Genomic DNA, 14566 nt, shown 5'->3' on the forward strand with positions numbered 1-14566 from the left:
TGGTTAGTAGGTTAACGCCGTTGTAAATTGCCCCGTGATTAGGCTCGGATTAAGTAGGTGGGTTACTGGGCAATGTGGCTCAGTGGATTGGAAGAGCCTGGTGCACACTGTATCCTTAAGTAAATAAAATTAAAAAGAATAAAATAAGAGAACTACGCACAGACAACCCCCTGCGTCAGGATTAAACGTGGTCACCGGATCTGTGCGGTAGCAGCACTGACTCCTGCATGACTAGGGTAGCAATTGTTAACACCTAATTTGTGAACAGCCTGTTTATGCATCTGGGTGTTTGAGCAATTGAAAGCAATGCAGAAAGCCACTTATAGTGAATGGAAGTTCAATTCTATTTCAGTGTCATCTAGGATTCAGAATCAGGTTTAATATCATTGGCATAGCTCATGAAATTTGTCTTGATATTTACTGCAGGATCAAATATTAGTACAGTCCAGCTCACTTCAGAGAGATTTCTGCAAATATTAAAGTAATTGGAAAAGAATATGGGTTCCATTGAGTCTGCTTTTAATAATAAATCACCATCATGGAATAAATCTTATTTATTTATTGGGATACAGTGGAGAATAGGTTCTTTCAACCCTTCAAACCCTCTGTATAGCCCTGATTTAACCCTTGCTTAATTACATGACAATCGACAATGAACAATTAACCTACCAATTGGACTTTGGGAGGAAACCCATGCAGTCACGAGGAGAAGGTACTAACTCCCTACAGACAGTGGTAGGAATTGAACCCAGTTCGTTGGTTCTGTAAAGTACTGTGATAACCACTACACTACCATAGTCTAGGATGACAGTTTCTATAAATCCTGAATATTGTTATGTCATAAACGGACTGCAGTGGCTTTCTAGGAAACATTGTGAGGTAATCCTGTGTTAACATTTATGATCACTTGAATACAATGGACACTTTCTAAAGTCAGGAGTGCAGAAAGCTTGTTTGCTTATCAGACACTCATTATGTATGCCACGGAAGGCTGTGAAGACAGTCTAGGGTCTGTAGGGTCCCCAGGGAGGGGTAGCACCTCTGGTGAAGGGGCTTGTTGTATTGAATACTGGGGCAGCTCACTCACCTTTGGTCCCCACCAGACTCTCAGCTCCCACCTGTGACTCCAAGTAGCTGTTTGCATGTGACAGCGGCCACACCCTGGTACACCACATCGACAAGCAGGCTAAACCAGGAGAGTGTAGCTGACAGGCTTCATACCTTGCTGAGATAGGAACATCCCTGTTCTAGCACATGAAGTCAGCTCCAGCGGACTGGGTGCATGAGATCTAACAGCCATGCAGAACGAAGGGCATGACAAGGCACTGAAGACATCACAGTCATCCACTACAACCAAGGAGGACCCCAGTTTGTGACAACTGTTCGTACCACTGGACACGGACTTCCGAGGTCGAGAGAGTGGAACTGCCCCAGTGCAATGGCTTTTCCACTTTAAACACTGCCCCGCACAGGTTTCCTGTCATCGTCAGACATGATTGACACCCATCACCACATGAACACTATCTGGTAGATTCCCTAGAACTTAGAAGATTGAGGAGAAATTTGATAGAAGTTTACAAAAGTATGAGGGGTATAGATAGGGCGAATGTCAGCAAGATTTTTCCACTGAGGGCGGATGGGACTACAACCAGAGGTCATGATTTAAGGGTGAAAGTTGGAATGTTTAAGAGAAACTTGAAGGGGATCTTCTTCGGTCAGAGGGTTGTGAGAGTGGAATGAGCTAACAGTGCAGGGGGTGGGTTCAATTTCAATACTTAAGAGAAATTTGCATAGGGAGATAGATGGGAGGAGTATGGAGGTCTATGGTCTGGGTGCAGGCCAATGGGATCAGGCAGTGTAAATGGTTGGCATGCACTAGATGGGCCACAGGGCCTGCTCATGTGTTGTAGTGTTCAGTGACTCTGTGACGAAAACTATAACTCTACCAACTCACAGAGTGACTGAGTGTATGTATGTGTAAGTGTATGTAGCTGTGTATGTGTGTGTGTGTGTGTGTGTGTGTGTGTGTGTGTATTCAATACATTTCTATGACTTCCTCTGAATTCCAGTGAGCCACATATGACAAGCCATTCAATCCTGGAATCATTTTTGTGAACCATCTTTGAACCCTCTCCAGGGCCAGTATATCCTTTCTTAGATAAGAGGCCCAAAACTCCATATTAATACGGAGTATTATTATGTTCTTTAAAAAGCCTGAAATCCTTACTTTTATTATACCATAAGACCAGCAGATATAGCAACAGAATTCGGCAATTTGGCCCATCAAGTTTACTCAACATTTCATCATGGCTGATCCAATTTTCCTCTCAGCCCCAATCTCCTGTCTTTTTCCGATTACCGTTCATGCCCTGACAAATAAATCATCTATCAATATTCGTCTGAAACATATGTAAAGACTTGGCCTCCACAACTGCCTGTGGCAGAGAATTCCACGGATTTACAGTGGATGTGATCAACATGGATTTTAGTAAGGCATTTGACAAGGTTCCACACGTTAGGCTTATTCAGAAAGTCAGAAGGCATGGGATCCAGGGAAGTTTGGCCAGGTGGATTCAGAATTGGCTTGCCTGCAGAAGACAGAGGGTTGTGGTGGAGGGAGTACATTCAGATTGGAGGGTTGTGACTAGTGGTGTCCCACAAGGATCTGTTCTGGGACCTCTACTTTTCATGATTTTTATTAACGACCTAGATGTGGGGGTAGAAGGGTGGGTTGGCAAGTTTGCAGACAACACAAAGGTTGGTGGTGTTGTGGATAGTGTAGAGGATTGTCAAAGATTGCAGAGAGACATTGATAGGATGCAGAAGTGGGCTGAGAAGTGGCAGATGGAGTTCAACCCAGAGAAGCGTGAGGTGGTACACTTTGGAAGGACAAGCTCCAAGGCAAAGTACAAAGTAAATGGCAGGATACTTGGTAGTGTGGAGGAGCAGAGGGATCTGGGGGTACATGTCCACAGATCCCTGAAAGTTGCCTCACAGGTAAATAGGGTAGTTAAGAAAGCTTATGGGATGTTAGCTTTCATAAGTCGAGGGATAGAGTTTAAGAGACGCGATGTAATGATGCAGCTGTATAAAACTAGTTAGGCCACACTTGGAGTACTGTGTCCAGTTCTGGTCGCCTTATTATAGGAAGGATGTAGAAGCATTGGAAAGGGTAAAGAGGAGATTTACCAGGATGCTGCCTGGTTTAGAGAGTATGGATTATGATCAGAGATTAAGGGAGCTAGGGCTTTACTCTTTGGAGAGAAGGAGGAGGAGAGGAGCCATGATTGAGGTGTACAAGATATTAAGAGGAATAGACAGATTGGACAGCCAGCGCCTCTTCCCTAGGGCACCACTGCTCAGTACAAGAGGACATGGCTTTAAGGTAAGGGGAGGGAAATTCAAGGGGGATATTAGAGGAAGGTTTTTCACTCAGAGAGTGGTTGGTGCGTGGAATGCACTGCCTGAGTCAGCGGTAGAGGCAGATACACTAGTGAAGTTTAAGAGACTACTAGATAGGCATATGGAGGAATTTAAGGTGGGGGGATTATATGGGAGGCAGGGTTTGAGGGTTGGCAAAACATTGTTGACCGAAGGGCCTGTAATGTGATCTACTATTCTATATTCACCACTCTGACGAAAGAAAATCCTGCTCATCTCCATTCTAAAATGACGCCCTGCTATTCTGAGGCTGTGTCCTCTGGTCTTAGACTCTCCCACCATAGGAAACAACCTCTCCACATCCATTCTATCAAGGTCTTTCACCATTTAATAGGTTTCAATGAGGTCACCCCTCATTCTTCTGAATTACAGTGAATACAGGCCCGGAGCCATCAGACGCTCTTCATACGACAAGCCATTCAATCCTGGAATCATTTTTGTGAACCTCCTTTGAACCCTCTCCAGTTTCAGCACATCCTTTCTAAGATAAGGAGCCCAAAACTGCTCACAATACTCCGCGAGGCCTCCCCTGTGCTTCATGAAGTCTCAACATTACATCTTTACTTTTATATGTTAGTCCTCTTGAAAAGAATGCTAACATTGCATTTGCCTTCCTCGCACCAGCTCAACCTACAAATTAACCTTTAGAGAATCCTGCACAAAGATTCCCGTCCCCTTCCACCTTAGTTTTTGTATTTTCTCTCCATTTAAAAAAATAGTCAATCCTTTCATTTAATTTCATGACTGTACACCTCCCGACACTGTATTCCATCAGCCACTTCATTGCCCATTCTCCTATACTAAGCCTCATTCTTGTGAAGAGTTTATATTCTGTGATTTATATTCTAATTCTCTTGAAATGATGCTATCACTGCATTTGCCCTCCTTACCACCAAAGTTAAGCTAATGTTAAAACTTCATTAATCTTCAGGAATACTTGCAAATACTTCAAATCTTATACATGGTTAAATCTCATGATTGTGGGTGCTTTTTCTGTTGTAGCGGATAATTCGATTACTATTAAACCATGAACATAAAGAGAAAACACTACTGCTTTGCAATAAACTGTCCCTTCTTGACGATTAAGCTGTCATTCAAATTAAAGGACACAGACATACTGCTGCATTTTTATGCACTTCCAAGGAATACCCTTGGGAGGATCATTAAGGTGCCATTTGAAAATGAAGCATTTCTCGACCACGTACTTGACATGCTTTTTTACCAGAAGCAGCCTCGGCAAAATAGGACATTTTGAATGTGCACACTAAACAGGAAAGTGATTTATCCTCTTTCATGAGCCATTTGTTAAATATAATTCAGCTTTCATCAGGCAACATACTGAAATCACATAAAGGCTTGTTAAAAGGAAATAAACAGCACTCTGCATACAAATTACCATGGCAAAGCAGAGCACTCTTCTCATCTCTAACTTCAATTCAATTTGATTTTTGATATATTTTCATTCAATACAAAATGCTTATCATTAAAAAATCTTTTCCTTTCAAAGCAATGCACTTTATAAACCAGGCTATTGTGGAACAGTCATTTCAGTTTGGAGTAAGAAAGATTTGAATTTAATTATCATTAAACATACACCAGTCTTCATAGAGGGATCAGAAGTGCAGAGAGTGAGCAATTTCACAATGTATGCAGGGGATATTAACCTGATTTTAAAAATTTTCATCGCATTTCAGAACATTCCAAAGCACTGTGCAGGTAATATACACTCAGTGGTCACTTTATTAGGTACACCTGTACACCTTCTCATTAATGCTAATATCTAATCACCCAATCATGTGCACAGAAGCATACAGGTTCAGTTGTTGTTCAGACCAATCATTAGAATGGGGAAGAAATGTGATCTCAGAGACTTTCACCATGAAATGATTGTTGGTGTCAGATGGGGTGGTTTGAGTATCTCAGAAACTGCTGATCTCCTGGGGCTTTCATGCATAACAGTTTCTAGAATTTACAGAGAATGGTTTGAAAAATAACAACATCCAGTGATGGTCAGTTCTGTGGGCAAAAATGCCTTGTTAATGAGAAAGTTCAGAGGAGAATGGCCAGATTGGTTCAAGCTGACAGGAAGGTGACAGTAACTCAAATATCCACAGTTACAACAGTAGTGTGCAGAAGAGCATCACTGAATGCACAACTTGTCAACCCTTGAAGTGGAAGTGCTACAGCATCAGAAGACCTTCAACATACACTCAGTAGCCATTTTATCAGGTACAGGAGATACCTAATATACTGGCCACTGTGTATAACTTCATAGTTATTATTGCAATGCAGAACAACAGCAGGCAGACATGGAGTTTGCCTCTGCCAGCTTATTGCAAAATTTTAATATTAGTTCAGGGACAAATAGAGGTCAGAAAACTCAGATTCAGGATTGTTTAATGTCCTTTGCAATACACACATGTAAAGGAAACTAAATAATTGTTACTCCAGATCCAATGTAAAACACACAAAAAGCACAAGGTAAGAAAAACACAATGATATAAATACATAAGTTAGGTTATAGACACAGATTGATTGTAGCACCTGGAGGAAACCCACACGGTCACGGGGAGAACGTACAACCTCCTTACAGGCAGCAGCGGGAAGTGAACCCGGGTCGCCTGTACTGTAAAGATTGTGCTAAGCACTGCGCCACCCTGCCACCAGTAATTAAACCTGTACTTGAACCTGCTGCTTAAGCAAGTTTGATATGACAATGTAAATTGAATTGACAATCTGCTCTTCTTGAATTCTGCATTAGTTCTCTGTAACAAATGGGTGCAGGACAGTAAATCACAAGCACAAGAGATTCTGCAGAGGCTGGGATCCCAGAGGAACACACACAAATTGCTGGAGGAACTCTGGTCAGAGAGCTGCTAAGGAAATGAAGAAACAGGAACATGATATTGTTTGTTCCTACGTATTATTTTCTCCCGCCCATGGCCGACCAGCACAATAAATTGTTGTCCAAAGTCTGGATTTAATTTATTCAAGCCCTGCTGAAATCTCTGGCAATATATGGATATGTTGCCAATTCATTACTGTCCTTGAACTGAATAGTTTGTTAATCCATTTCAGAGGGCATCTGGAATTCAACCACAGTATTGTTCCTGGGTCAAAAAGAGGGGTTAAGAGATTGAAGATATTGAAAGAAAGGACTATATTACCTTTTGTATTCAAACATATTTTAAATGACTCAATTCCAACACGTTTAATTTATACACAGGGACTATATAATCTAGGGCAAGGTTATGGAAGCTTTGTGGAGAGTTGTGACCATGCATGAATATTTTTTTCTTTTCTGATTAATTCACTACCACCTAAGGTTGATTTTACAATTGATATTGATATTCTACTTATGAAGTATGGTTAAAAGTAAGTAGACATTTTCAGAATCCATTCCTAGGCCCATTAAACAGGTTTAATTACCCAGATAGCCTCAAGTCTGATGGCATGAACATTGATTTCTCAAACTTCCGGTAATTCCTTGTGTTGGGGGAGTCGGGATATCTGCAACTGTGCGCCTGGAGACTCAGGATCTTTGCAATCTTCAGGCACAGAGCTCGACAAAGACAACATAAAAGACTTTTAAAATCGTAAACCAGCGAGTTGTTTGTTATGTCTCCCCACTCGCTGGGAAGGTGGAGACATCGCTTTCTCCCTTATTAAGGACAGCGAGAACCTCGGGGATGTCGAAAGCCGGTGAAACGTGAAGCCTTTGGGGTAACCGCAAGTCTGTGTCTTTGCTTTCGTTTTGTTCATGCTGGAGTGCTTGGTGGCAGTGCCAGTGTTTTATTTTGCCGCTGGGGGGAGGGGGATTGCTGCTCACTGCCACTTATGCATGGGAGGGGGGAGCTGGGGGGGACTTTGGGGTTCTAACATTTAACTCTCATTATTCTTTGGGGAACTCCTCTGTTTTTGTGGATGGTTGAAAGGAAAAAGAATTTCAGGATGTATATTGTATACATTTCCCTGACATTAAACTGTACCTTTGAACCTTTGGTTTAGGAACCTGATGGGTGAGGGGTAATAACGGTTCCTGAACCTGGTGATGTGGGAGCTAAGGCTCCTGTACTCCTATCAGTTATGTTGGAGCGGCGGAGTGAGTGGATGGGCCATGGTCTAATTTTGTTCCTATGTTTTAACGTCTGACTCCCATCCCTCTGAAGTTTGGAGCTCATACTTAATCTGTCATCATTGATTAGCAATCTATATCAGCAATTGATCAATTGATAAACTGCTTCTATCCTCCCTTATGTAAGATACTGTATATCTTGCACATAATATCCCACATAGTTTCATCAGTCCTATAGAATTACACTGACATTTCCATACACCAATATTCTAAACACATTGCGGGTAAACTTCATGAATAAATCCGATGTAAAAAGAATTTATGGAGTGTCTGCTTTAATTATGTACACAGCTAATTATTTTATTTTTCAATTTAATTTATTAATACTGCGAGGGACAGGCCCTTCTGGCCTAATGAACTGCCCCACCCTGCCACCCGCCAATTTACTGTAAACAGGGTTCAATTTACACTGACCAATTAACCAACTAACTGGTATAGCTTTGAACTGTGGATGGGAACTGGAGCACCCAGGGAAACCCACATGGTTACGGGGAGGACAAACAAACTCCTGACAGACGGATATGGAATCGAGCTCCAAACTCCCACACCTCGAGCTGTAATATTGCCATGCTGATCAGCCCATTATACTTACCAATTACCTTTGTGCTTTGTTACCACCAAATGCAACCCACTTCAACAGAAAATCTGAACAAAATTAATGGGAATTTCTTAACAATATTACTTTATAAACAAATTAATTCCTTAAAAGAAATGTTAAAGGATGTAATTCTGAAGATAAGTGTTTTCAGGCCTATTTACAATCTAGTTATTGAACCAATTCTCAGATTTACTTCAGTGACAGAAATTGCAGGTCCTAAAATAGATTTCTTTTTGTGGAAGATGTTTTTCACAACTTTTCTAGGGTGATTATGTCTGGTAATTGATAACAGTCATGAATTATATTTATTCTGACTTACAATATTGGAAACACTCCTAAACTGCCATTGTCTTAATAGGGTGTCTATAACAAGAAATAAAAACTGCATGTGCAATTTAGCCCAGCTTTGTAAAGAAAACTTGAGACATTGATTAATTTGTAATGTTGCTTTCCATATGTAGCACTGACATTACCTTCTCTGTACCGCAGTCTCACCTACTGAGAAGCTATTGCTTGTGCTGTCATTACCTCTAGACACAATTATTGCAATATTCAGTATGTTGGTCCCTATACTAAACCATCTCCATGATAAGCTCCATCTTGTTCTATCTTCTGCTGCAGTTACCTGAATTGCACTCCATCCATCTCATTCATCACTGATCTCTTCCTCCTCAAGGAATTCTGCTCATTAAACTGACTTCATATCGAAGCCTCTCCATGTACTCTACTCTGCAGCTCCCCTTCCAGACATTGGCATTCACTGAACCTAGCAGCCTGTACATCTCTCCTTTCTTCCATTGTCAATGAGGGAGTTTTTGCCTCTCTGGCTCCAACAATCTTTGTCCCTTCATTTAACTTCAGAAATTTCATTAAAATATACCCCCTTTGCCCAAACTTGAATCACCCCAGCAATCTGTTTTTTCACCAGCTTTCTGAGGAAGCTGGAGAGAGCTCGACTTTGCTCATCCATTTTCTGGTCATATTCTACAGATGTGCAACAGAGAGCATTTGAGTAAGCTGCACATCTCCACTGTGCTGGACAGGAAGGCTCTACAACAGGTAATCAGAACTGCTCAACGCCTCACTGGTACCAGCTTACCCGCTCTCAAGGACATACGTATATACAGAAGGGTGTCAGAAAAGGGCCAGTAACATCATGAAGGATCCCCTCCACCCTGCTCTTGCACTGTTTGTCCCACTTCCATCTTGGAGGAGGCTATGCAACACCCACACCAGGACCATCAGACTCAAAATCAGTTACTTTCCACAAGCAGTAAGGCTGATCAACACCTCCACCCTCTAACTGTACCACTACTTAATTACTTCCTGACACCTTATGCACAGCCTGGTGTCACCTTATGGACGTACAATCAATCGATGTACATAAGCTATTGTAAGTATTTATATTTATTGTGTTTTTTTGTTTTTTTTAAATTATTGTGTTCATTATCCTTTGTGTGTGTGTTTTTGTGCTGCATCGAATCCGGAGTAAATTATTTTATTCTCCTTACACTTGTGTACTTGTCATGGTTTCCATGCCATTGGAATCAGTTGGTTGATTTGCAGAGTATCGTGTGCTTCTTGGAGTGCAACATCAAGTACACATTAAACAAGTACACGCACAGACGTCTTCGCTCTGTGATAGATCAACGGAACGAAGGCCATCATCCTTGACCTCGAGGGACAGCCATGACATACTGGAAATAACATTAAACAATCTTGAATCTTTCATTGCTAAACATTGTTTTTCCATGGAATAGAGAATAAAGAGTAAAGCATGAATAGGGTAGATAAAGATCATCTTTGCTCCTCTCCAACAAAGTCTAGGTTGAGGTATTTGATTCAGCTGAGGACTAATGTTTAGAGGGTAATTGAAGAAGACAGTTGTAGATTAGAAAAAGCTGCAGAAGCTGAAGACTCAACCAGCTCCATCATGGCACTCGCCTCCCCAGCACTGATGACATCTTCAAAAGGCGATGTCTTAAGTTGGCAGTATCAGCCAGCACGGACCCCCATCACCCAGGACACACGCTCTTCTCACTGCTACCATCAAGGAGAGGAACAGAAGCCTGTAGATACACATTCACTGTTTTAGGAACATCTTCGTCCCCACCACCATCAGATTTCTGAATGGACAATTAATCAACCCATGAACACTACCTCACTTTTTTTGCACTATTTAGTTCATTTGTTTTTTTATACACTGCTGTGCAAAGTCTTAGGCACATTTATATATAGTGAGGGTGCCTAAGACTTTTGCACAGTACTCTAGTAATTTATGTATGCACTGTACTGCTGCCACAAAAAAATTCATGACATATGTGAGTGATAATAGATCTGATTCTGATATGGGTCTCTGTAGTGAACTGAGAGTGGGAAGGGGACAGGAAGAGGGGAATCATGTTTGGGAAAAGGGGAGGAGAGGGGGAGGGAATGGGAAGCAGCAGAGAGATATTCTGTGATGATCAATAAACCAACTTTTTGGAATCAGATTACTTTGCCTGGTGGCTCAGGGCTCAGTATGTCTGCACCTGTGCCACTGCCACTTCTCCTCTGCCACCTGCCCCACACTCCACCCTCACTATTCCCAACATCCTATCCTTTGTTCCCACCTGGTTTACAGACTCACCCTCTGCTCCACATTGACAAGGACAGTACTGTGCAAAGGACTTAGGCACCCTGGATATAAACATGTGCGTCAGACTTTGCACAGTGCTGTATATTTCTTATTGAACTTTATAAGGACTGTATAATCTATATTTTCATTTATATTTATCATTATTATTGTTATGAGCAGAGAGACAACATCTGCCGGAAGTAAATTCCTTGTATGTGCACAGGTACTTGGCGATTAAAGTCTGATTCTGATTCTGATTCTGATTGTATTGCTGCTGCAAAACAATAAATTCTACAACCTCTACCAGTGACATTAAACCTGATTCTAATTCTGAATGATTTCACCCGAAAGCGCTGAACTGGAATTGTTTTTTTATTGTTACGTATACTAAGATAAGGTGAAAAGCTTTCCTTGCATCTGTACGATGCACCTTTGCATTGAGGTAGAACAACATAAAACAATGACGGAATGCAGAATAAGCTACAGAGAACGTGCAGTGCAGGAAAACTGAAAGGTGCATGATCATCACACGGCAGACTCTGAGGTCTAGAGGCCATATTAGTCTTACCACAGTGGGTCGAAACTGTCCTTGAGGCTGGCAGTATGTGCTTTTGGGCGTTTGTATCTTCTAAACACACGAGATTCTGCAGGTGTTGGAAATCCAGATCAACACACAGAAAATGCTGGAGGAACTCAGCAAATCAGGCAACATCTATAGAAATGAATAAATTGTCATTGTTTTAGGCTGAAGCCCTTCTTCAGGACTGAAGAATATCCTGCCTGATGAAAGAGGGGAGAAGAGAGAATATCTGGGATGGATGGGGGACCTTGATTATGCTGGTTGCTTTACTGATGCAGTAGGAAGTATAGACAGAATCCATAGAGGAGAGAATGGTTTCAGCAATGTGCTGAGCTGTGTCCACAACTCTCTGCAGTTTCTTTCATTTATGTACAAAGCAGTTGTCAGATAAAGTTGTTTTGCATCCGTGTTTTCTACACTGCATTAATAAAAACATATTTGTAAATGTTTGAAGTCTGAAATGCAGTGCCTGAGAAGATAGAGGAAGCAAATATCCTCTGAACATTTAAGAAGAATCTGGAGAGGTGTTTGGGTCATGAGCAGATAGGTGGGATTAGTTTAAGTTAGTATTGTGAAATGGTGAAAATCCATCTCTACCAAAGGAGTTGTAAGGAACTCCTTCTTTCCAGTAGCCTGCAGGTCACTTTTGGTCAAGGCGTGGCACCTGTTACCCCCCCCCCCCCACCCCAAATCAGGGTCTCGTGAAGCTGTGGGAGCAGGTGGTGGATGGTCATATGAGCAGCTGGTGCAAACACAAGTCCTGGTTATGTGACCACTGATGCCATGCAGACAATCTCTGAAGAGCAAAAGGATCCAGGGCTTTCCTGGTGTATATGATGAATAAACTCTTCTCAGGCTTCCAGCCGAGTACAGGTATCGATTATAATTGATGTTTCAATGACAAACTCAGTCATCTTCTTCAGGGATGTTGTCATGGCATGTCTAGTCTGGTGGCATTTATAACCCCATAGTCCATCCCTCCTGATTGGCTAGTCCTCATCCAATCAAATTTCCACTCACCCACCTTGTTTAGGATCACCAGAACCCTGAAGAAATAGCAGATTAACACCATCCACAAACCTGTAAGGAAGTTCAAGTCACAGCTTTTGCCGGTCAGAGATGACCTGGGACTCAGCTCATCTGGACTTTACAGGATTCCCTGTGGATATGGAGCAGCGTTTATCAGCCAGATATGACGCACAGAGGGAACCTGCATCAAGGAGCGAAAAGAATTCTAACAAGGATGAAGGTCTGGCTCTAAGTAAGAATTGGAATTCGATTGTAAACAAGATAGGAGAGTGGAAACCTGATTGGATGAGGACTAACCAATCAGGAGGGATGGACTATGGTGCTATAAATACCACCGGACTAGACATGCCCAGACATCAGCCCTGAGGAAGGTGGCAGAGTATGCCATCGAAACATTGGTTATAATAAATATCTATACCCAGCTGGAAGCCAAAGAAGAGTTTATTCGTAATCTCTGAAGAGTATTGATAATGGCTGGGATCACCCGTCTTCTAAAAACACTGTTCAGAAAAAGGCAATGGCAAACCATCTCTGTAGAAAAATTTGCCAAGAACAATCATGGTCATGGAAAGACCATGATCGCCCACGTCATAGAACAGCACATTATGGTTGACATTGACATGAAGGGTGAAAGAACCTGTTTCTTTGCTGTGCCGTTCTGTTGTCAGAACTCTCTGGATCTACAATGAGTGTTGATGATCAACAGAACAACAGAGTTCAAGTCCATAGTTCCTTGAAATTGGCTTCACAATCCAGGATGGTGAAGAAGACATGGCATTCTTGTTTTAACATGTCTGGGCATTGAAAATAAACGTTGAGACAAAATGCTGCAGCTTTACAATGTTGTTACACTTCACCTGGATCACTGTGTGCTGCTCAGATCCCAATATCACAGGCCAGGAGTTGATAGTGCTGGAGACGCTGGAGCTGGCCACCTGCCGTTGGATTCCATCCTGGATTGGGGCTGTCGATGCTGCTCTCCAGAGTTTGCTCAATGGCAGACAAGCTGGATTGTGCTCATCTATGGCTGATGAGGAACTGCTGTGGGCTTGTTCTTGCAGAAAGGTGGCTCCAGGACGACATCCATGTACCATCAACCTTCAGACTTTAGCAGTATTATTATTTTTATATGTATTTTTGACTGTATGTTTTGCTGCTGTTATAATTGATATGTTGTATGCTTTCTGTGATTGATGGTGCTACGTTGTGTATCTCGGCTCAGGAGGAACATTGTTTTGTTTGGCTGTATTCACGAGCATGGTTGAATGACAATTACATTTGAACTTGATTTTCAGGTCGCAGAGGAGATTCATCTGTTTGTTTCTTTGGTGGAGAATATTAGTTATGGAGAGATATTCGACAGGCTGGGCTTGTTTTCCTAGGATGAATGGTCCAATAAAGATATATAAAATTCAGAGAAGTATAGATAGGTTAAATAGATGGAATGTTTTACCCCATGGTAAAGTATCAAAACAAGAGGGCACATGTTTAAGGTGAATGGAAAGAGATTCCATTTCTTTCTAAGGAGATTTGGGAATGCTTGAACTCTGGAAAATGCTGCCAGGGAAGGTGGTGTTGGTGGTGTTGGTGGTGTTGGCTGTCTTCATGCAGGATTCCTTAAAGGCTATTTTGCAGGTTGCATCACTGGTGAGGAAGACAAATGCAATGCTAGTATTCATTTTGAGAGTATTAGAATATAAAAAGGGGTGTAATGGTGAGGCCTCACAAGGAGTATTGTGAGCAATTTTGGGCCATTTAATTATGAAAGGATGTGTTAACATTGGAGAGGTTCAGAGAAGATTTGCAAGAATGATTCTGGGAATGAAAGGCTTATCGTATAAGGAGTGATTGATCGCTCTGGTCTTCACTTGCTGAAATTCAGAAGAATGAAGAGGGATCTCATTGAAACCAACCAAATGGTGAAAGGCCTCGATATACTGGACGTGGATAAGATGTTTCCTTTAGTGGGGTAGTCTAGGACCAGAGGACACAGCCTCAGAATACAGAGACATCACTTTAGAACAGAGATGAGGAGGAATTTCTTTAGTAGAAGGTTGGTGAATCTATGGAATTTGTTGCCACAGGCTGTAATGAAAGCCAAGTCATTGGGCATACTTAAGGCAGAAGTTGATAGGCTCTTGATTAATCAGGGCATCAAAAATCATA

This window comes from Hypanus sabinus, chromosome 2, assembly GCF_030144855.1.
Source record: "Hypanus sabinus isolate sHypSab1 chromosome 2, sHypSab1.hap1, whole genome shotgun sequence".
NCBI classification, from domain to species: Eukaryota; Metazoa; Chordata; class Chondrichthyes; order Myliobatiformes; family Dasyatidae; genus Hypanus; species Hypanus sabinus.